This window comes from Helianthus annuus, chromosome 7 (genome assembly GCF_002127325.2).
Source record: "Helianthus annuus cultivar XRQ/B chromosome 7, HanXRQr2.0-SUNRISE, whole genome shotgun sequence".
NCBI classification, from domain to species: Eukaryota; Viridiplantae; Streptophyta; class Magnoliopsida; order Asterales; family Asteraceae; genus Helianthus; species Helianthus annuus.
The window spans coordinates 97,225,513-97,247,726 of NC_035439.2; positions in this window are offsets into that span (position 1 = coordinate 97,225,513).

Here is a 22,214-nt window from a genome sequence, read left to right on the forward strand (position 1 = left end):
TTGAGATTTGATGGCTGTTCTAGGCTCATATCTTATATCATGGGCACTAAGCTTTACTGCCCACTTAGCCATCCTTCCGGACATCTCTGGTTTCCTGAGGACATTCTTGATTGGAAAATTAGTTCTAACAACAATAGCATGGGTCTCAAAATAATGTCTTAGCTTAGTAGATGCCATAATTAATGCAAGAATAAGTTTTTCAAGGTGTGAGTACCTGGATTCAGCATCAAGTAAACTCTTACTTACATAATAGACAGGATATTGTGTACCTTCATGATCCTTAACAAGGACTGCACTTACAGCTGTTGAGGATACCGCCAGGTATAAGGATAACATATCTCCTTTTCCGGGTTTCATCAATGCTGGAGCTGAGGACATGTATTCTTTGAGGGCTTGTAAAGCATTCTCATGTTTTTCAGTCCACTCAAATTTCTTGTTCTTTCTTAGGATATCATAGAATTCTTTACATCTTTATGAGGATTTGGATATGAACCTATTTAGAGCTGCTATCCTGCCTGTTAGCCTTTGCACATCCTTAGCGTTGGCAGGGGATTTGATATTCACCAATGCTTTAATTTGTTCCGGGCTTGCTTCAATGCCCCTCTGAGTTACCATATATCCTAGAAATTTACCTGCTTTAACAACAAAGTGACATTTTGAAGGATTAAGCTTCATGTTATAATTATCAAGGATATCAAATGCTTCTTCCAAGTCCCTTAGGTGATCCTCAGCTTTCTTTGACTTTACTACCATATCATCTATGTACACTTCCATAGTCTGTCCAATTTGATCTTTGAACATCATATTCACCAGCCTTTGATATGTTGCACCTGCATTTCTTAATCCAAAAGGCATGGCAATATAACAATATAAACCGGTTGGGGTCCTAAAAGCCGTATCCTCTTGGTCAGATGGCTCCATCTGAATTTGTTGGAATCCAGATGATGCATCCATAAAAGTTAACAGTTCATGCCCCGCCGTTGCATCCACCATGGAGTCAATGTGGGGTAATGGGAAAGGATCCTTGGGACATGCCTTATTCAGATCAGTGAAATCGACACATACCCTCCACTTTCCGTTTTTCTTTTGGACAACAACCACATTGGCTAACCATTTTGGATATTTTACCTCTCTGATCATACCTGCTCGAAGTAGTCTTTCTACTTCTTCCTGGATAATGGCATTCCTTTCTGGTGCAAACTTCCTCCTTTTTTGATGGATTGGTTTGATTGACCTGTCAATGCCAAGTTTATGAGTGATAATATCCTTAGATATACCTGTCATATCTTCGTGTTTCCATGCAAAGGTAGATTTTCTTCTTTTGAGGAAGGATATCATGTCTTCTTTCATCTTGCTAAGGATCCCTGATCCGATATAGATTTTTGATTCAGGATCATTAGGATCCAAAAGGATTTCGTCCACATCCTGTTCCCTTGCCTCCAAGACATTCCTTGGAGGATACTGTAATTGCTATTGCTCCCTTGGCTTTGAGGTTGGTTTCATGGATAAGGTATAACAATCCTTAGCCTCCTGCTGATCACTGTCGATCTTGATTATTCCCCATGGGCTAGGGAGCTTTACACATTGATGGTAGGTGGATGGGACAGCTTTCATATCATGTATCCAGGGCCTGCCAAGGATAACATTACAACAAGACAAATAATCAATAACACAAAATTTTTGATAATTATGTAATCCTTCCACGTAGATTGGGAGTTTGATGTCCCCCAGGGTTTTCTTAGTTTCTCCACTGAATCCCACAAGCACGGAGGATCTTGGAGTGATGTCTGATTCTGGGATACCCATCTTCTTCAGAACATCAAGCTGGATAATGTTTACTGAACTCCCTCCGTCGATAAGGATCCTTCGGACAAAATGGGTAGAAATAAAGAGAGTAATAACCAAACTATCATGATGGGGATCCTGGATGTTAATGCGACCATCCTCATCAAAGGTTATCGTTTTTCCTTCTGAGACACTTGATGTTCGAATAGGCCTTTCTCCATTATCCATTTTAGCTTCCTTTGCATGCCTTTTAGCTGCCGAGAAGGATGTACCGCATATGTCTGATCCTCCAGAAATAAAGTTGATCACTTGTGCATTTACCGGAGGGGCTGGAGCTTTTTCAGGGATCCTTTCAGGATCCTGAGTCCTTTGCTTTTTTCTTCCCAACAACTCTTTTAGATGCCCCTTGCTTAGCAGATATCCAATTTCCTTTCTTAATGCGATACATTCTTCAGTTAAATGCCCAAAATCCTCGTGGTATGCACACCACTTCGATTTGTCTTTAGTTCCAGTTGGTTTGTCATTCTTTCTGGGCCACCTAGCTTTTTCTCCTAGATTCTACATTGCAAGGATTAGTTCATGATTGTCAACGGAAAAACAATATTCAGAAATCGGAGGATAATCCTCATCATCCTCTTCTTGGTCAACAGCATGCACGTTCTGGTTGTCATTTCAATGGTAGGATTTGAATTTGTTGCTTTTGAAAGAGGATCCTTGCTTTTCTTGCTTTGAGGATCCTGCTTGTCTCTCCTGGATCCTCTTGTCATCCTCTAGCCGGATGAACCTGAGTGCCCGAGTTCTTACTTCATCTAGGTTCCTGCATGGTGTCATAACAAGATCATCATAGAACAATGAATCCTTAAGCAATCCCATCTTGAAGGCCTCAACGGCTGTGGCCATATCCAAGTTAGGAATATCCAAGGATTCTTTACTAAACTTGGTTATGTAATCCCTTAATGATTCATTATGACCCTGAGTTACCCTATATAAATCACTAGTCAATCTTTCAAACTTTCTACTACAAGAGAATTGATTATTGAATAAATTAACTAAATTAGCAAATGAAGTAATAGAGTAAGGGGGAAGACTTAGCAGCCATTTAAGAGCTGATCCAGTAAGAGTGGATCCAAATCCTTTACATAGGCATGCTTCCTTTAACTTTTCTGGGATTAGATTGATCTCCATCCTCTCCCTGTATTGTGCTATGTGCTCCTCAGGATCCGTTGTACCATCATATAGCTTCATAGTAGGGATATGGAACCTTTTGGGTACCTCTGCTTCACAAATTGGTGGTGCAAAACGAGATACCTTATGGCTTCCATCTGCAATCTCCGGGATAGGCTTGACTACCCGTGGAACACTTGAGATCATATCCTTCAGCTTCTGCAGTTCTCTGGCCATGGCATGGTTGATACCTGTATCCTGCATGAATCCATGGTTAGTGGTAAGAGAATTATTAAAAGTGTTACCTCCCATCGGGTTCAAGTTAGGAACATTGGGTGTGAATCCATATTGCTGGGATTCTGGGATAATGGATGGACCAGTGGAAGCAATGGTCTGCATTGGAATAAAATCTCCTTGATGGACATCTGGACTTCCTGTTTGCAAATTCTTCAAGGATCCTGGTATCTGAAGGGATCCTTGAACCTGGGATGATCCTGGAACGAAGGAGGATCCTTGAACCTAGGATGATCCTGGAACAAAGGAGGATCCTTGAACCTGGGATGATCCTGGAACAAAGGAGGATCCTTGAACCTGGGATGATCCTGGAACAAAGGAGGATCCTTGAACCTGGGATGATCCTGGAACGAAGGAGGATCCTAAGCTCATGAAGGATCCCATATGCTGGGTGTAAGATCCTGCCGGTTGGAAATATGATCCTGATGCCTGAGTAATTGCTGCTGGGCCGAAATGCACTCCTCTTGATCCACCCATATGTTGAATGTCTGGGACCTCCGATGGCTGAGAAGTAATCATTGGAGTATCAAAATTCAAATATTTGGGCATCAGTGGGGAATGATCCTCTGCCGCTTTCTTTTGTTTTTTGAGATCTCCGATTTCTCTGAGGATCCTGTCATTAGTTTCATCCTGCCGCTGCATACGATCTTTCATCTGCAAAATCAAAGTAAATATATCACTAGTACTGGGAACAGAAGAATTTAAAGCAGAAGAAGATGGAGGTTTAGAGAAAGTAGGAGTTGGTCTCTTCTCAGCATTTTTCTAAGCTCCTGCCGGTGGTGGAGGCAAAGGCAGAGTGTTCTGAGACGAGGTGACTGCAGACATCGCTGTGGATGTACTCTTCAATGATGAAGCCATGTAGCACTTCGAAATGATCACCAACAGAAAGTTTTCTTATGAATGAAGCACCAATTGCCCCACGGTGGGCGCCAAACTGTTTTGGTCAAAAAATCACACAAGGATAATGCAACCAAACTCTATGTAAACGGGGAATGATGCTTGGTTTGATGAAAAAGTAAAGGATCACTTTAGTATGAAATATGTAAGTGACACAAGGATTTATACGAGGAAAAAGCCCTTGATCAATGAATGATCTCCGGCATAAAAAACCTCGGGTGATGGCAACTACCGATCACCAAACTTCAATATAACAAATAATGATTACAAATTCGGATGGTAACGAGCTGAGTACAAGGATCACTATAGTATTGTGTCTAAGCGTGTGAGGAATGTGTTGTGTGTCTTCCGAATGTGGAAGAGTGCTATATATACAAGTGTGAGTGGCCCTATTTTAGGTAAATAGACTAACTATCAGCTCATTACCCCTTTAGGAATAAAAGTAAATCTAGCCTAAATTATCGCCCTTAAATCATGCTGAGTTTCCATATCCTCTACAACGTTCATCTCTGATTAAGCATATGCCAAAGTTGTAAAGACGAGTCCCTTGATTACGTTGCTAAGAGCGGATCCTGCTAGACATTCCTGCAAGATAACATTAAATCCAGTGAAAACAACTGTTAGCATGAGGATCCCTATGATGGTCCGTGATCCTGATCCTGGAACTCTTCTGAGGATCACTATCTGTCAAAGAAATAAGGATCACTGGTTAGGATCACATGTAAGGATCATATGTCATAAAAATCCAGCCCTAACAATCCCCAATGAGGATACTCAATCTTGTTCAGGATCATGGATCTCACCAATCATGAGATACTTACAACACGGAGAGATTCCTAAGGGAGAAAACCCTAGGGCTTTCAGAATTAAGGTATCTCAATTCACAATCTTAAATAATATGTTGTATAAGCGATCTCTTGCAGGACCATATTTAAGATGTATCGAGGATCCTGAAGTTCAAGAAGTTTTAAAAGATTTCCATGAAGGAGATTGTGGAAACCACGCTGGGGGCAGGGCATTGTTCTCAAGGATCTTAAAGACAGGATACTACTGGCCAACTATGAAAAGGGATGCTGTGGAGTATGCTAAGAAGTGTGATCCTTGTCAAAGACACAGCAATATCCTTCATCAGCCGGCTGAATTTCTACATCCTATACCATCCTCTTGGCCATTTATGAGATGGGGGATGGATATAGTTGGCAAGCTCCCTAAGGCACCTGGTGGAAAAGTGTTCATGCTTGCTATGACTGACTACTTCTCCAAGTGGATAGAGGCTGAAGCTTTTGCCCAAGTCAGAGAAAAGGAAGTTATATCCTTTATTAAGAGAAATATTATAACTAGATTTGGCATTCCTTCTGAAATTGTATGTGATAATGGTTCCCAATTTATTGGGAGCAGAACTACTAACTTTTGTGACAGCTGGGGGATTAAGATGATAACATCAACACCAGTCCACCCACAAGCCAATGGACAAGCAGAATCATCCAACAAGATCATCATCAACAATCTGAAGAAGAAACTCGGATCCAAGAAAGGGAAATGGGCAGAAGATTTACCTTATGTGCTTTGGGCTGATAGGACAACCCCCAAGAATGCTACTGGTCAAACACCATTCTCTTTGGTATTTGGGGCAGAATCAGTGATCCCAACAGAAATGGTGGTTCCAACTGCTAGAAAAAGTACCCCTGATCCTGAGGAAAATGATCAGAACTTGGTTCAAGACTTGGATACTATTGAGGAAATCAGGGATTTGGCTAGGATAAGGATGGCTAGCTACCAACAAAGAATGGTTGGTGCTTACAACAAAAATGCCAGGATAAGGAAATTCCAAGTTGTGGATATGGTATTGAGAAAAGCATTCCAAAATACCACTAATCCTGCTGATGGGAAATTGGCACCAAAATGGGAAGGCCCTTAATTGATTGAAGCCGAAGCAGGAAAGTGGGCATATAGATTGCTAAACATGGAAGGTAATTTGTTACCAAGAGCCTGGAATGCTGTCCACTTGAAGAAATATTTCATGTAAGCAGGATCCTTCTGGCACATATGATCCTTACATTTGCAGTATCCTTCAAGGATCCCTGAAGTATCGGTAATCCTTGCTCTGGTAATGTCCTAAGCTCGAACTCTTATTTACATATTTTCTTATTTAAGGATAAGGATCATGTATCCTTCATCCTTCTCTCACGAGATTTTGAGTTCTGATAGTCCAGGTATCCTTAGCATATTGTCAACAATCTTCAGAAGCAACTCAGATCCTTGGGTTCAACCCCAGTTGTTTGGGCTTGTCCCCAGTTATCCTCGGGCTTGTCCCCAGTTTCGCCTGTAGCGCACGATGATCCTGGTATAGTTCAAGTCTTTGGGACCAGTACTCGCTTTAGGGGCTGATAATTCCATCGTACTGGCTATACCTAGGATCCTACATATAATGGTAGACGTACCATACATCCGTTCCTAAGGTTTCTAACGTTTTCACGTTAGCTAAGGTTTTGGCATTATCATGTCACTAAGTTTGGATAGTCGTCAGTAAGGACCATACTCTAGTTTACACACGATCCTTGGGCTTGTCCCCAGTTATCCTTGCGCTAGTCCCCAGTTATCCTTTGGGCTTGTCCCCAGTTACTAACTTGTCTTTTATATTGGCTTAGTCCCAAGTTATATTCTATTTTCAGGTTTTCGAAGTTAAACAATTAAGGATCCTCAATCCTTATTATCCATTAAAGTTTTTCTTATGGTTATCCTGATTAAAGGTTAGGATCCTAACATGGATTCTCAGGTATGATCCTTAACTGTTTTGATTTCATTCATTATTTTGAACAACCCTTACACTTTGACAACTGAACCTATGATCCTTAAAATGAACTACTTTTTGGAAGTTTTCGACTATAGGATATTTGATCCTGGATCATATCCTAAATTTCTTAAACATAATTTGCTTAACTTTTCTTACTCAGAAGTATAAATCAAAACAATTGAGAATTTAAAGGATATACAAGGATAACATCACAAGATAAGTCAAAAGTTAAAGTTTTATTCATTCACAAAAAAGTTAACCCTTTAAAGTTGTCAAAATTGCCAACCCACGTTTCTACCAGCAAAACGTGGCCCGTCCACATGGGTTGGCAAAGGGTGTCCATTGTTCATGCGGTCATAGCAGTGCAGGAAATAAAGGTCAGCAGGATAACAAGTGGCTTCATCCCCCAAACAGAGGATCCCTCCACCACCTATTATCCTACCTATTGTTCACAGGATCATAGACCCTTATCCTAAAAACTATTGTTCAAAATACAAACCATCAAACTATTCAAATAAACAACCACCAAACAAAAAAAAATTGGGCTCTGGCTAAGTCTCGAAATTTCCATCATTGCCCAATCCTGCAGCTCAATCCTTCGCTGCACCATCACCACCGGCTCCACTTGCCTCTCCACCCTGATCCTTGCCAGTGTCTCCACCCTCAAGCATCGGGATCTCCTCAGCCTCCTCATCATCCTCCAGTTCAGCCAGCCTAGCCTTCCAGCCTTCGACATCCCAGGTGCTCTTGTCAAAAGCAGGATCCTGAGCCTCCGTAGCCATTTGCAGCTGGATCTTGTACATAGCTATGGCGGCAGAGACCTTGGCATCCTGGGTGATCTCGTGCTTCTCATAGTCAAAGTTGATCAGCATCTTGGCAGCATCATTCTTGGTGGCCTGGAGCTCCTTCTGAAGATCGGCTATCTTGAGATCCTTCAACACCCCAACCTGTTGAAGGTCAGCAATCTGGCGATCCTGATCCTCAACATGGCCAACATATGTCTCTACCTCAGCAAATTTCTACAAGGAATACAAGGAATGATGTCAGAAACCAAGTGACCCTTAGACTAGCAGGATACACAAGCAGGACAGTGATCCTTACCTCGTTGATGTAATCCAGACACTGTTGGCGGAGCAGGGGCAGACCTTGCAAATCCTCAGAGGCCTTTCTCTTCTTGCTTCCTTTTCCCCTAATAGGTGCTTTAGGGGCTGAAGCAGTTGGGCTAGCAGCAGGAGTCTTTCTCCTTGAAGATTTGACAATAGTAAGATCGTCGATGCCAAACTTCGAAGCAGACTTAGAGGATTTTCCAGCACCTACACAACCAAAACAAGATAAGTGTCTTAATTTTATTTGACTCTCATTATATAAATACTCCTTAAATAAGGATACTTACTTGACATTGTGACAGAAGCAGAGGATACTTCCTGAGAATCCTGGGTGGTAATCTTGAAAGTTCTGACTTCAGGATCAAGCTTCTTAAAGGCCAGGAGTCTCTCTTTTGCAGCAGGTGTCAACTTCAGATGTGAAACGGAGATAGCTGCACAACAAAAAAACAACAGAACATCAGTGATCCTTATGCTAAAGGATAAGTTCTACGGTGATCCTTCCAGGATCCTCTATCCTACCATGGGTAGCCCACTTCTTGGGCAAATCCTTCCCTTCAGGGATGGTATCTCTCCTCACAAAAAAGAACCACCACTTCCAGTTCATATCATTTTTGGTAACTTTGAGAACAGGGTGCTCTTCACCAGCTTTTCGTTTGAACAAATATCGGTGGGATCCAAAAGTAGTGAGATCATACATCTCAGCCAACTCCACCATACCCAGATCAATTCCTTCTTGTTCGATGATCCTTTCAAGGGTGTATAAAACCCTCCAGATCATCGGCATAGCCTGGATATAGCAGATGCCGGTAAGGGAGAAAAAGGACTCGGTGAACTGAGGGAAAGGATACGAGTATCCTATCATGAAAGGAGTGACCGGGAAAGCCACCCAAGTATCAGAGATGTAATCGCTCAGAGCGGTAGGGCTAAAAGGTTTAAAGAGGGTGTTCGCCGGAAAGCAATGACGAATTTTGTCGATTTGAGGGTCGGTAAAACAACACCTCTCGGCGGGGGAATCCTTGATGATCCCTTGACCCTTCAAGGGGCTGTTATTCTTAGGATCCTTGCTGGGAGAGTTCCGGAGCAGCATTTTTGACAGAATGATGGAAAGAGAAAGAAAACAGAGCAAGAGAAGAAAGAAGATGAAGAGAAAATACCTGTTTATCTTCGGATGAGATTATAAAGGGAGTACTTCTGAAATTTAAATGCAAACGATCCTATCTATATCTCCTATTTATAATCATGATTGTGCAGGGTTGTCACTTCCATGACGTCAGGATTGCAACGGATAGTTTGGTCACAACGGCTATATATCCGTTGAGTTAGTTATAGATAAGATTGGCAAAATATAACTCGTTAATATTACATAATTACTCCTTATATTTTGGGGGCAATTGTTAGGGCAAGATTTTAATGACCTGTGATCCTTACATGATATCCTAACGAGTGATCCTTGTTTCTTTGGCAGATAGTGATCCTCAGAAGAGCTTCAGGATCAGGATCATGGATCATCCTAAGGATCCTCATACTAACGATTGTTCTCTTTGAATTTAATGTTGTTTTGCAGGAATTACGAGTTGGACCTGGTCTTGGCAACGTTATTAAGGAATCTTTCACGTAAATCTCGCACATACACCGCCGGAAATAGACGTTGTGGAGAATAAGGAATCTTAGCACAAATTACGGGCAATTAGTTAGGCTAAATTTACTTCTATTTCTAAAGGGGTAACGAGCTAGTAGTTAGGTGACTTGCCTAAAATTCGACCACACACGCTTATATAAATTGCACTCTTGAGCATTCGGAAGACACAACACACTTCTTACACACTCTAGCATACTACACCATAGTGATCCTTGTACCTAGCTCGTTACCATCCAAAGTTGTAAACATTGTTTATTATATTGAAGTTTGGTGATCGGTAGTTTCCATCACCCGAGGTTTTTTATGCCGGAGATCATTCATTGATCAAGGGCTTTTTCCTCGTATAAATCCTTGTGTCACTTGTGCAATTTTCATTTAAGTGATCCTTATCTTTGTTCATCATACCAAGCATCATTCCCCATTTACAAAGAGTTTGGTTGCATTATCCTTGTGTGATTTTTGACCAAAACATGCCTAGCTTGGCCGGTTGACTCTTGGGTGGCCAAGCTGAAAGAGCTTGGAGGAAAAGCTGTACCACTCCCTGCAGAAGCTGGTGAGTCCTCTAAGTCAGCAGAGGTGGTGGATCAGGCTGGAGACAAGAAGGATGCTGGAGCGGATGCTGGTGAGGATGCTGGTGCTGAGAAGCCAGAGAAGGTTGGAGAGGATGCCGCTGTGTGAGGGCATTTGATTGGGCGATGATGGATATTGATGCTTAGGCCGGAGCCCACTTTTTTTTTAGATTTGATGGTTGTGGTCCCTTGAACAATTTACTTTTCTTGTCTGTTAAACAATTTTAATTTCCTGCATGTAGACAATATGATGGCCAAAGGTGGAGGGATCCTGAGTTTCAGGACGAAGCCCTTGGTCATCAGTTAATATGGTTTATTTTGAACACTTTTAACAATTGAAGGTGGAGGTATCTTGGGTTCCAAGACGAAGCCTTCATTTGTTAAGTAAATATGTTGGAAAACTAATAATGCTTTTGGTGGATGGGTCTCGGTTTGAGACGAAGCCAAAAGCATAATCTTTTGTTATGTTAATAATATAACCCTTTTTTGGCTTTATTCCTTTCATTACATGAATTTTACTTATGAAAACTGTTTTGCTCGAAAACTCTTGGAAATATTATGGGTACATCATCTGAGAATATCCTGACAAGTATCCTAAGAGATATCCTGGTCAGGATATCATCACACAACTTAGAAAATTTAGGTCTTTTGGAAAAAGGAAAGATCATACCAAAGACTCTTGGAGAGTCAACTCCAATCTTCCATCTTAGGAATGTCCCCAGTGCACAGTTATAAACTTGGATCCAACCTCTAAATAGTATAATGTATGTCCCCTGTGTATAACACAGAAATGCAAAAGTATTCATGCTCTGGCTTGAACAAATTCTAAACACCTCGAGGCAAAAACCTTGTTATCCTGAAATGAATCCTCAACATATTGGGGTAAACCCTTAATATCCTGGGGATAAACCCTGAGTTTCGTGCGCTACAGGCGAGAGTGTATAAACTCCAAGTCTTAGAAAGGTAAAAACCTTTAAACCTTAGAGAGTATGAAAATATCCTTTCGTGAGAGAGGGTGATCAATCCTCATATACCTTCAGGATCCAGGATATAGCCAACAGTAACGAAATTGTCAGCCACTTTTACATGAACTGGTCCCGCTACCTTGAACTATACCTAGATAACTTGCGCTCCAGGCGAGGTGTTTAAACCCAATTCGAAAGAAAGGTGAATACCTTTAAACCTTTGAAGGGATCGAGATCCCTTAAACGTGAGAGAGGGGGCCAATCCTCTAGTCTTCCGATTTGTCCCATATGCAAATCCTGGAGCTATATCCTGGAGCATATGCTGCAAAACAACTATAAACTAAGGTGGGTGTTAGCCTGGCTAACACCCCTCCGATGCTTAAGTCAGTATTGGGTTCAAGATAATACATAAATATATTTAAAAGAGATAGAGTACATACCATTATGATAGAAATTAAATTCTACTCTTACTTGAAATAGAGCTTTAAGTGTATTGCATTCCAGGATCTCGGTAGCATATCCCCTTCCATATTCATGAGTCTATATGCTGCTTTTCCTGCTTCGGATTCAACTTCATACGGTCCTTCCCATTTCGGAGCTAGCTTGCCATCGGCAGGATTCGTGGTATTTTGAAAAGCCTTTCTTAGCACCCAATCACCAACTCAAAATCTCCTAGTCCTTATATTCTTGTTATATGCCCTGGATATTCTTTGTTGATATGCTGCCATCCTTAACCTTGCTGCATCCCTTTTTTCATCTATAGTATCCAAATCTTGACATAAAGCCTCAGGATTCCATTCAGGATCCTGTAGGATAGATCTTGCAGTAGGTATCATCATTTCTGTTGGAATCCTTGCTTCTGCTCCAAATACCAAGGAAAATGGGGTCTGGCCTGTCGCATTCTTTGCCGTCGTCCTATCAGCCCACAAAACAAAGGGTAATTCTTCTGCCCATCTTCCTTTTTTGGCTCCAAGTCTCTTCTTTAAGTTATTGACAATTATCTTGTTTGAGGATTCTGCTTGTCCATTCGCTTGAGGATGCACCGGAGTAGACGTGATCATTTTGATTCCCCAACTCTTGCAAAAGTCAGTAGTCCTTTTGCTTATAAATTGAGAACCATTATCACAAATTATCTCAGCTGGTACCCCAAACCTGGTGAGGATATTCCTCTTTATGAAGGATACTACTTCTTGGTCTCTAACTTGGACAAATGCTTCAGCTTTAACCCACTTAGAGAAATAATCCGTCATTGCTAGCATAAAGACTTTTCCTCCCGGAGCTTTTGGTAATTTCCCTACTATATCCATCCCCCATTTCATGAACGGCCAAGGGGATGCTATAGGATATAGTGGTTCAGCTGGTTGATGTAGTATGTTACTATGCCTTTGACATGCATCACATCTTCGAGCATATTCTGCAGCATCTTTCCTCATCGTTGGCCAATAATATCTTGTCCTTAATACTTTGGAGAACAATGACCTGCCCCCAGTATGGTTACCACAATCCCCTTCATGTATATCCTGAAGTACTTCTTTGGCTTCAGGATCCTCCAAGCACCTCAAATACGGTCCTGCAAGAGATATCTTGTATAAAACATTATTTATAATAGTGAATCGTGATACCTTCATCCTAAATGCCTTAGGATTTTCATCTTCGGGAATATGTCCTTCTTTGAGATATCTCATGATTGGAGTCATCCAGGATGTAGGATTCTTCTCAGGATACTCCACTCCAAGATCCTGAATACCTGCTACTTCATTATCCCGAGGATTCGTTGCAGGATACAAGATATGTAATATTGGTATTTGGGTCCCATCTAGTATCCTGATCGGCATCTGCTTCAGCATTATCCTCCCTTGGTACCTGTTCAAGTGTAAAAACATCGAAATATCCTGCTAATTTTTTGAGAATACCAAGGTATTCGATTAACTTTTCACCCTTGACTGCATAGGATCCGTTAAAATGATTAGTAATTAACAAGGAATCAACATATACTTGCAAATTCTTAATACTCATCTTCTTGGCCAATTCTAGTCCTGCAATCAAAACCTCATATTCTGCTTCGTTATTGGTAGCAGGGAATTCACACCTAATAGCCTGGGGTAATATGTCCCCCTGTGGCGATTTTAGTAGTATTCCCAAACCTACTCCTCTTACATTAGATGCACCATCAGTATACAATATCCAGGATCCTAAGGATTCTCCTAATTGCTGGACTTCTAGGTCTACCTCATCCTGAATGTCACTACTGAAATCAGCCACAAAGTCAGCTAAAGCCTGAGACTTTATGGCATTTCTAGGTTCATATATTAGATCATAAGCACTCAATTTTACCGACCACTTAGCCATCCTACCGGACATTTCTGGTTTCCTAAGCACATTTTTAATAGGATAATTAGTTTTAACATGAATCCTATGTGTCTCAAAGTAATGTCTAAGCTTTGTTGATGCCATAACTAGAGCCAATATTAACTTTTCTAGGTGAGAATATCTAGTTTCAGCATTTAATAAACTTTTGCTAACATAATACACAGGATACTGCTGACCTTCGTGATCCTTTACGAGGACTGCACTTACTGCATTCCCTGACACTGCAAGATACAGGGATAATGGTTCACCATCCTCAGGCTTCATCAATAGAGGCGCAGTTGAAAGATACTGCTTCAAATCCTGCAGGGCTGCTTCATGCTTCTCACCCCATTCAAATTTCTTATTCTTTTTCAGGATATCATAGAACTCTTTGCATTTTTCTGAGGATCTTGAAATAAATCGGTTTAGTGCTGCCACTCTTCCTGTTAACCGCTGAACGTCTTTCATATTTGAAGGTGATTTAATGTCCAAGATGGCTTTAATTTGCTCCGGGCTCGCCTCTATTCCTCTTTTGGTCACCATATATCCTAGGAATTTTCCTGCCCCTACTCTGAAATGGCACTTAGCAGGATTTAGCTTCATATTATACTGGTCCAAGATATCAAATGCTCCCTTAATATCCTGGAGGTGATCCTGGGCTTTCTTTGATTTTACCACCATATCATCAATGTATACCTCCATGGTGTCCCCCAGCTTGTCTTTAAACATCATATTCACCAATCTCTGGTATGTTGCACCTGCATTTTTCAGACCAAAAGGCATAGTAGTATAACAATAAATACCTGTTGGTGTCATGAAGGCAGTATCCTCCTGGTCAGAAGGTTCCATTTGAATCTGCTGAAATCCTGAGGATGCATCCATGAAAGTCAACATTTCATGCCCGGCAGTAGCATCCACCATTGAGTCGATATGTGGAAGAGGGAACGGGTCTTTTGGACAAGCTTTGTTCAGGTCTATGTAGTCTACACAAACTCTCTACTTCCCATTCTTCTTTTGAACCACTACCACATTTGCTAACCATCTAGGGAATTTGACTTCTCTGATCATCTTGGATTTCAATAATCTTTCAACTTCCTCTTGGATAATTGCATTTCGTTCTGGGGCGAACTTCCTTCTCTTTTGTTGTATAGGCTTGAATGACCTGTCAATTCCAAGCTTGTGAGTAATAATGTCTTTGGATATACCTGTCATATCCTCATGCTTCCATGCGAATGTTGACATCCTGCATTTCAAAAAGTTAGTTAATTGATTTTCAATATCCTGAGGGATATTGGTTCCTACGAGCACCGAGATATCAGGATTATCCTGATCCAGGATAACTTTCTTCACATCCTGCTCCGAATTCTCCACGATATACTGGGCCCGCATCTTTAATTGCTATGCTGCACTTGGTTTGGTCGAGGATTTCATTGAGGACGAGTAACATTCTTTCGCCTCCTGCTGATCACTATCGACTTTGACAACTCCCCAAGGGGTAGGGATCTTGATGCATTGGTGATATGTTGATGGCACAGCCTTCATATCATGAATCCATGGTCTTCCCAGTATGATGTTATAGCAGGATAGAGAATCCATCACACAGAAACATTGTATCGAGTTGACTCCTTCAACATATACTGGTAACTTTATCTCACCCACTTTGTTCCTAGCCTCTCCACTGAACCCAACAAGCACGGTGGACTTTGAAGTGATATCCATCGGAGACACATTCATTCTCTTCAGAGTCTCTAGCTGGATTATATTGACAGAGCTGCCATTATCAACCAATATCCTGCGTACAAAATGGTTAGCCACATATAACGTTATTACTAGAGCATCATGATGAGGATCTTGGACAGTATCCCTGTCATCAGCATCAAATGTGATCATTTTGTCAATTGTGAGGGTAGTCATCCTGACAGGTTTGTCTCCCCTCTCAGCCTTAGCTTCTTTTGCATGTCTTTTCGCCGCCGAATACGAAGTCCCACAGATGTCGGATCCTCCCGAAATGAAGTTGATTATCTTGGCATCTGCGGGAGGTGAGGCTGCTCGTTCAGGATCCTTCTCAGTATCCTGACCTTTATTCTTCTTTCTTCCTAAGAGATCTTTCAGATACCCCTTGCTCAGAAGATAGCTTATTTCTTTCCTCAGGGCAATGCAATCCTCAGTAACATGTCCGAAATCCTCATGGAAGGCACACCATTTGGATTTATCCTTCCAAACAGCTTTTTGTTGATTCTTCCGAGGCCACCTGGCTTTATCTCCCAAACCCTGCATAGCATACATCAATTCAGGAATGTTAACAGAAAAGCAATATTCAGATAACTCAGGATATTCTTCAGGATCCTCGTCTTTAACAGCGTTCACTCTTTTGTTATCATTTCTACCATACGGCTTAGAGCGGTATGGTTTGTGCGAGGATTTTGACTTCCTGTTAGTTGATTCATATGTTGAGGATGCATTCATCCTCTCTTGCATCTTTCTGTCATCCTCCAATCGAATATATCTCAGGGCCCTGTTTCGAGCTTCGTCCAAGTTCCTGCATGGGTTCATTACAAGGTCTTGGTAAAATTGAGAATCCTTTTGCAGCCCCATCTTGAAAGCTTGCACAGCTGTTGCAACATCAAGATGCGGGATGTCTAAGGATTCCCGACTGAACTTGTTCACATAATCCCTTAGGGACTCTTGAGGCCCCTGTGTTATCCTGTAAAGGTCACTTGTTAGTTTTTCAAAGCTCCAGCTGCAAGAAAATTGATTATTAAATAAGTTAACCAAATGAGCAAACGAAGTAATTGAGTGAGGAGGAACGTTTAACAACCATTTTAAGGTTGATCCTGTCAGAGTAGAACCAAATCCCTTGCACAAGCATGCTTCTTTGAGCTCCGGAGGGATAGGGTTAATCTCCATTCTTTCCATATACTAGGCAATATGCTCTTCAGGATCCGTAGTCCCATCATAAAGCTTCATGTTTGGAGTCTGGAATCTTTTTGGGATTTCAACATCACAAATAGGATGCACAAACCGAGATATCCTATGACTATCCTGGGATACTTCAGGAATTGGCTGAACCACCCCAGGTACACTGGATATCATATCCTTTAGCTTCTGAAGCTCACTAGATAATGCTGATGTCACAGCTGTATCCTGCAAAGATCCAACACTGTTAGTGGCAAAAGTATTATTATTATTAGGTACGTTACCAGTCTGAGGATTCTGCCCATATCCTGAAGCATATCCTGAGCTCCTCACGGTTGACATCCTAACCGAGGAAGGTATTTCAGAAGTATGATTCTGAGGAAGGCTGGGCACAATATTCCCCCTATTATCCTCAGTATACACAGCCGAACTGAAGTTCAAAGCTCTGGGTTGTAGAGGAGTGACGATATCTTCGGTGGATCTGCTCGAGCTAGGTTTTAAAAGTTGTATCTCTCTTAACAGCATTTGGTTTGTTTCCTGTTGTTGCCTCATTTGTTCCTGCACACTTCCAAACAAGGTTAGAATTTCATCATTTGAAGCTAAAATCGGAGCAGATCCCTGAATATTCCGAGTAGGAATAATATCCTGAGGTTGTGAAGAAGATTGCATCCTTGGAGGGGGTGGTGGAAGCACCGGACCAGTAGTAGTAGAAGTCATAGCAGACACAGTGGAAGAGCTCATGCTTGATCTTGAGGCCATTGCAGATAATGTGGCAAAAAGTTTTGAAAACAGAAAACCGATTAATGATTTCACAAAGATTTTTAGTAAAGATAGCACCACTTGTCCCACGGTGGGCGCCAAATTGTTTTGGTCAAAAATTACCGACGCAATTTAGTGATCAAATTAGTTAAGTGAGGTAGTGTGCTAAAAAGTGTATTGAAAATATGCTTGTTCAGTTGTTTGGAAAAACAGTGTTCAGGATACGGCTCAGGATATCGAGCTGTATCTACGATCAAACAATGAGCAAAAAGTAAAGGGGTTGACACGAGATGTACGAGGAAAGCCCTTGATCAATCTAGAACGCCGGCATAAAACCTCGGGAGTTGACAATCGCAGCTGCCTAGTTCTTCTTATTGCTTCAAACTTCAGGATACAGTGCAGGATATTGACCAGATCGCTAAGTGTTGCAGTGATTTGTGTGAGAGTACAAGTTGCGAGAGAACAAGTGTGTAAGTGTAGTGAGTGTAGCTGTGATGTCCTATTCGATCTGGTATACCCATCTATTTATAGTAACGAAATGTAAACCAAAACTCCTATAAACATGGGATGCTCCGAATATTCCAAAGTGAACGTTGTAGGCCGAGTAATGCGGCTTCAACGGCTTCTTGTGAACGACTTGGACCGAGTCTTCAGTAGAAAAGGTCTTCATGAACGTTGCTAGCCTCTAACCCACGTGCCTGCACATAATTCGTTAGTAATCCCGAGGATACTATTTAGAATGTTACCAATATCCTGAATCAACATCCCGGATGTGAACAGGTATCATATAAACAAGATATAATTCAAGATAATTCTCAGGATATGGGCTCAGAATTTCACCCATAACACGTACTACTGACCTCATTAGGGGAAGGTCACTTATAGATACCGCTAGACTAGTGATACTGATACTACTCTTCGCACACATGCCTGTAATGGCCGCGATACTGATACTGATCTTCGCACACATGCCTGTAATGTCCGCGATACTGATACTGATCTTCGCACACATGCCTGGAATGGTCGCGATACTGATACTACTTCGCACACATGCCTGGAGGGCCGCGATGTAATTATTAACGACACATGGGTTACTAAGCAAACAAACAGTTTACGAAATGAACATTATTACTAAACAAACCACTGTGAACTCGCTCAACTAGTTGTTGACTCTCTGTTACATGCCTTGCAGTTCGTTAGGTACATAGAGCTTGCACAGGGAGGCGCGGTCGTTGTGGACAAGGATCGTGAATGTTTCGTTAAACATTATGACATTTCATACTTATACTTATGTTGGGTTTACTTTTATGCTTCCGCTAAACATTGATATTATACTTATGTTTTGAACACCTTTCATATTGGTTTGGTTGAATTACATTTATTATTACTTATTACTTACATGTTCAATATGATTGGTGGCTTGATCCTGGTCATGTCACGCCTCCAAGCGGTGATACTCCGCGGGTGGATTTTGGGGGTGTGACATAAGCCTTTTCAGTGTAGCGGCTTGTGATCTTTCAACACGGCTTGGCTTGGCTTGGCTTGGCTTGGCTTGAGATCTTTCAACATGGCTTGAGATCTTTCAGTGTAGCGGCTTGGCTTGGCTTAAGATCTTTCAACACGGCTTGAGAACTTTCAACACGGCTTGAGATCCTTCGACATAGTTTAAATATAAACGAATAATTAAAAACATAAACTGATAATTAAAAAAAAATCTCAATTAAATGTGAGAACTTGAAAATCTCAATTAAAAAATATGAAAGTTTTAACTTGAAAATAATAAATATTTAACTTGAAAATAAAAAATTACTTGGTTAAAACCATGTGTATTACATGGGTTAAATAAATGTCATTTTTATACTAAATAATAAAAATATAACTTTAAAACCTCGTGCATTGTACGAGTTGAATATGTGTATTACACGGGTACAATACACGAGTTTTTTTTAAAGATATTACTTTTTTACAATACATGAGTTTTTTAAAGATATTACATTTTTATTATTTAGTATACAAAATTACATTTATTTAACCCGTGTAATACACAGAGTTTTAAAGGTATAACTTTTTTTTTATTATTTGGTATATACATTTACATTTATTCAACTCGTACAATACACGAGATTTTTAAGTATATAACTTTTTATTACTTAATATATAAAATTACATTTATTCTACTCGTGTAGTACACGAGGTTTTTAAAGTTCTACTTTTTATTATTTAGTATAAAAATTACATTTATTTAACCCGTGTAATACACGGGGTTCTAACCTAGTAATTTTTTATTTTCAAGTTAAATATTTATTATTTTCATGTTAAAACTTTTAGATTTTTTTAATTGAGATTTTCAAGTTCTCACATTTAATTGAGATTTTTTAATTATTCGTTTATATTTAAACTATGTCGAAAGATCTCAAGCCGTGTTGAAAGTTCTCAAGTCGTGTTGAAAGATCTTAAGCCAAGCCAGGTCGCTGCTACACTGAAAGATCTCAAGCCGTGTTGAAAGATATCAAGTTATGTTGAAAGATCTCAAGCCAAGCCAAGCCATGTTGAAAGATCTCAAGCCGTGTTGAAAGATCTCATGCCGCTACACTGAAAAGGCTTAAGCCATGTTGAAAAGGCTCCGCTAAGAAAATAATAAAAATATCTCAAGGAGACACGTGGCAATCACGGGTTTTAAGCCGTTTCAGTTGCTTGAAAAGACTCCTTGTGCGAGTTCACATGGCTATTTTTGAAAAAAACTTTGGTCAACGGCTATTTTTGAGGTTTCTCATCAATCAATTGTTACTTATAACATATGTGGTGTCTTGTTAATGTTATCGCTTTTCGATCCTTAAACACAGCAATGTCCTCCTCCGATCTCGCCGTCATATTACCTCGTGTTATCATTGTATCTCAACGGAGCCTTTGCAAGAACAAGTTTGTTGATTTCGTAGGTACGTGTGTTTTTTTATCTCAATTTGTTCATTAACCATGTAAACCTAATTTAATCAGGATGTTTCAGTTGTTTTCTTTATGAATGTGTTTTTGATTAATTTCTCTTTTTGATTCATAGGAAAATTCGGAAAACATTAGACTCGGAAAATTAACAACACAGGTGTTGATTTTTTTATAAAATTACGCACCATTCTACATGTGGTTTTTGGCGTAATAGATTTCAATTTGACGCTATGTATTGGATCTTAATATGGAACACTAGAGTCATCCTCACGCAACATATCCATATTTCCCATGAATTAAAAAAAATATCGTGACACAAATAGAAACACGAGAAAATGGGTTAATTTTGGGGGTGGTGTTCTGACGTGGTTGTGACTTCCCCACACACATCGTGTGGTCATATTATTGAAGCAGAAGTTATTCGTCTAGATCCATGTGCACCATATTGATTAAATCTGACTAGTTGCTATAAGCTAGATCCAATGGCTTTTATAGACTCTCTAAAGCAATAATTCCCTCATGCAGATTATTACTTTCACTTTACCCTTTTGTTTCCACCTTTTATAGGCTCTCTAGGTTTTTTTAAGGTTTTTTGGGGGGGGTTAGTTTTTAGCATTTAGTTTTGGGGAGGGGATTTAGTTTTTTCTTTTTTTTTTTGGGGGGGGGTTAGGCTTTATTAGGTGTAGTGGGTTTATTTTGTTGTGTTCACATTGGTTCTCGCAGTTATCGTAATAAAGGTGGTTCTCGCATGAACCCTACCGCGCGCACACACACACACATATATATATATACTGTGAGGTTCATTGGGGAAGACTAAAAAAGTGGGGAACCGGGGAAAACTCTTAACAATTTAACTTAAATGTTAAAAAATCATTATTTTAAAAAAAATTTCGGGGCTTTTCTTTATATATACTTTTAGAAGTGTTTTTAATAAAAAAATCAAAAACTAAAAATATAAAAAAGCAGTTAAAAAGGCTTAATTTTTTTTTTACAAAAATGATTTTTTTATTGGAATAGTTTCTACCCATTTTTACAAGTAAAAGCACTGAATTTAAAAAAAATGATTTTTAACATGTTAGGTTAATTTTATAAGATATATTTTTAAACTATTTTAAATTTTTATTTAAATTTTTTTTAAATTTTTTAGTTTTTTATTTTCTTATTAAAATGTTTCTACATGTATTTATAAGGAAAAACACCAAAAATTTTTTAGAAAAAAATGATTTTTAACATGTTAAGTTGAATTTTTAAAAGTGTTCCTCGGTTCCCCACTATTTTAATGTTCCCCAATGAACTTCCCCTATATATATATATATGGGTGAGGTTCCTCTACAAAGTGTGTTTTTTCTACAAAGTTTAGGAAGTATTTTGTGCCATTGGATGTGTTTGATCAATGGTTGAGATTAGTTGGATGGCATTTTTGTAATATTTGTGCTTTAATTATTGATTTATTTAATAAGCGAGGGGCATTGTAGTCATTAATCGTGTTGTAAATAAAGAAACTACCATCACTTCCTTTATTCTAGCCATTTCTTAATTAATTAACCACCAATCTCTATAATCATGGATCTAGACATCAACATCAACATGATTCAAGAACATTCAAACAATGGAGAACAATAACACTATAATCTATTTCAAAAAAAATGTTCATACGCTTTTTTTTCGATCTAATTTATTTATACTAGTGTGTTATACGGAATGCAAGCTTTTATAATGGCGTGTTATACATAATGTAAGTTGTTTATGTTGGTGTGTTATACTGGAGATCGAATTTGTTTATACTGGTGTGTTATACGAAATCTAAGTTGTTTATACTAGTGTGTTATACTGGCGATCAAAGTTGTTTATATTGGTGTGTTATACGAAATCTAAGTTGTTTATACTAGTGTGTTATACTGCCGATCGAAGTTGTTTATACTGGTGTGTTATACGAAATCTAAGTTGTTTATACTGGTGTGTTATATGGAATGTAAGCTGTTTATATTGGTGTGTTATACGGAATGTAAGTTATTTATATTGGTGTATTATACAGAA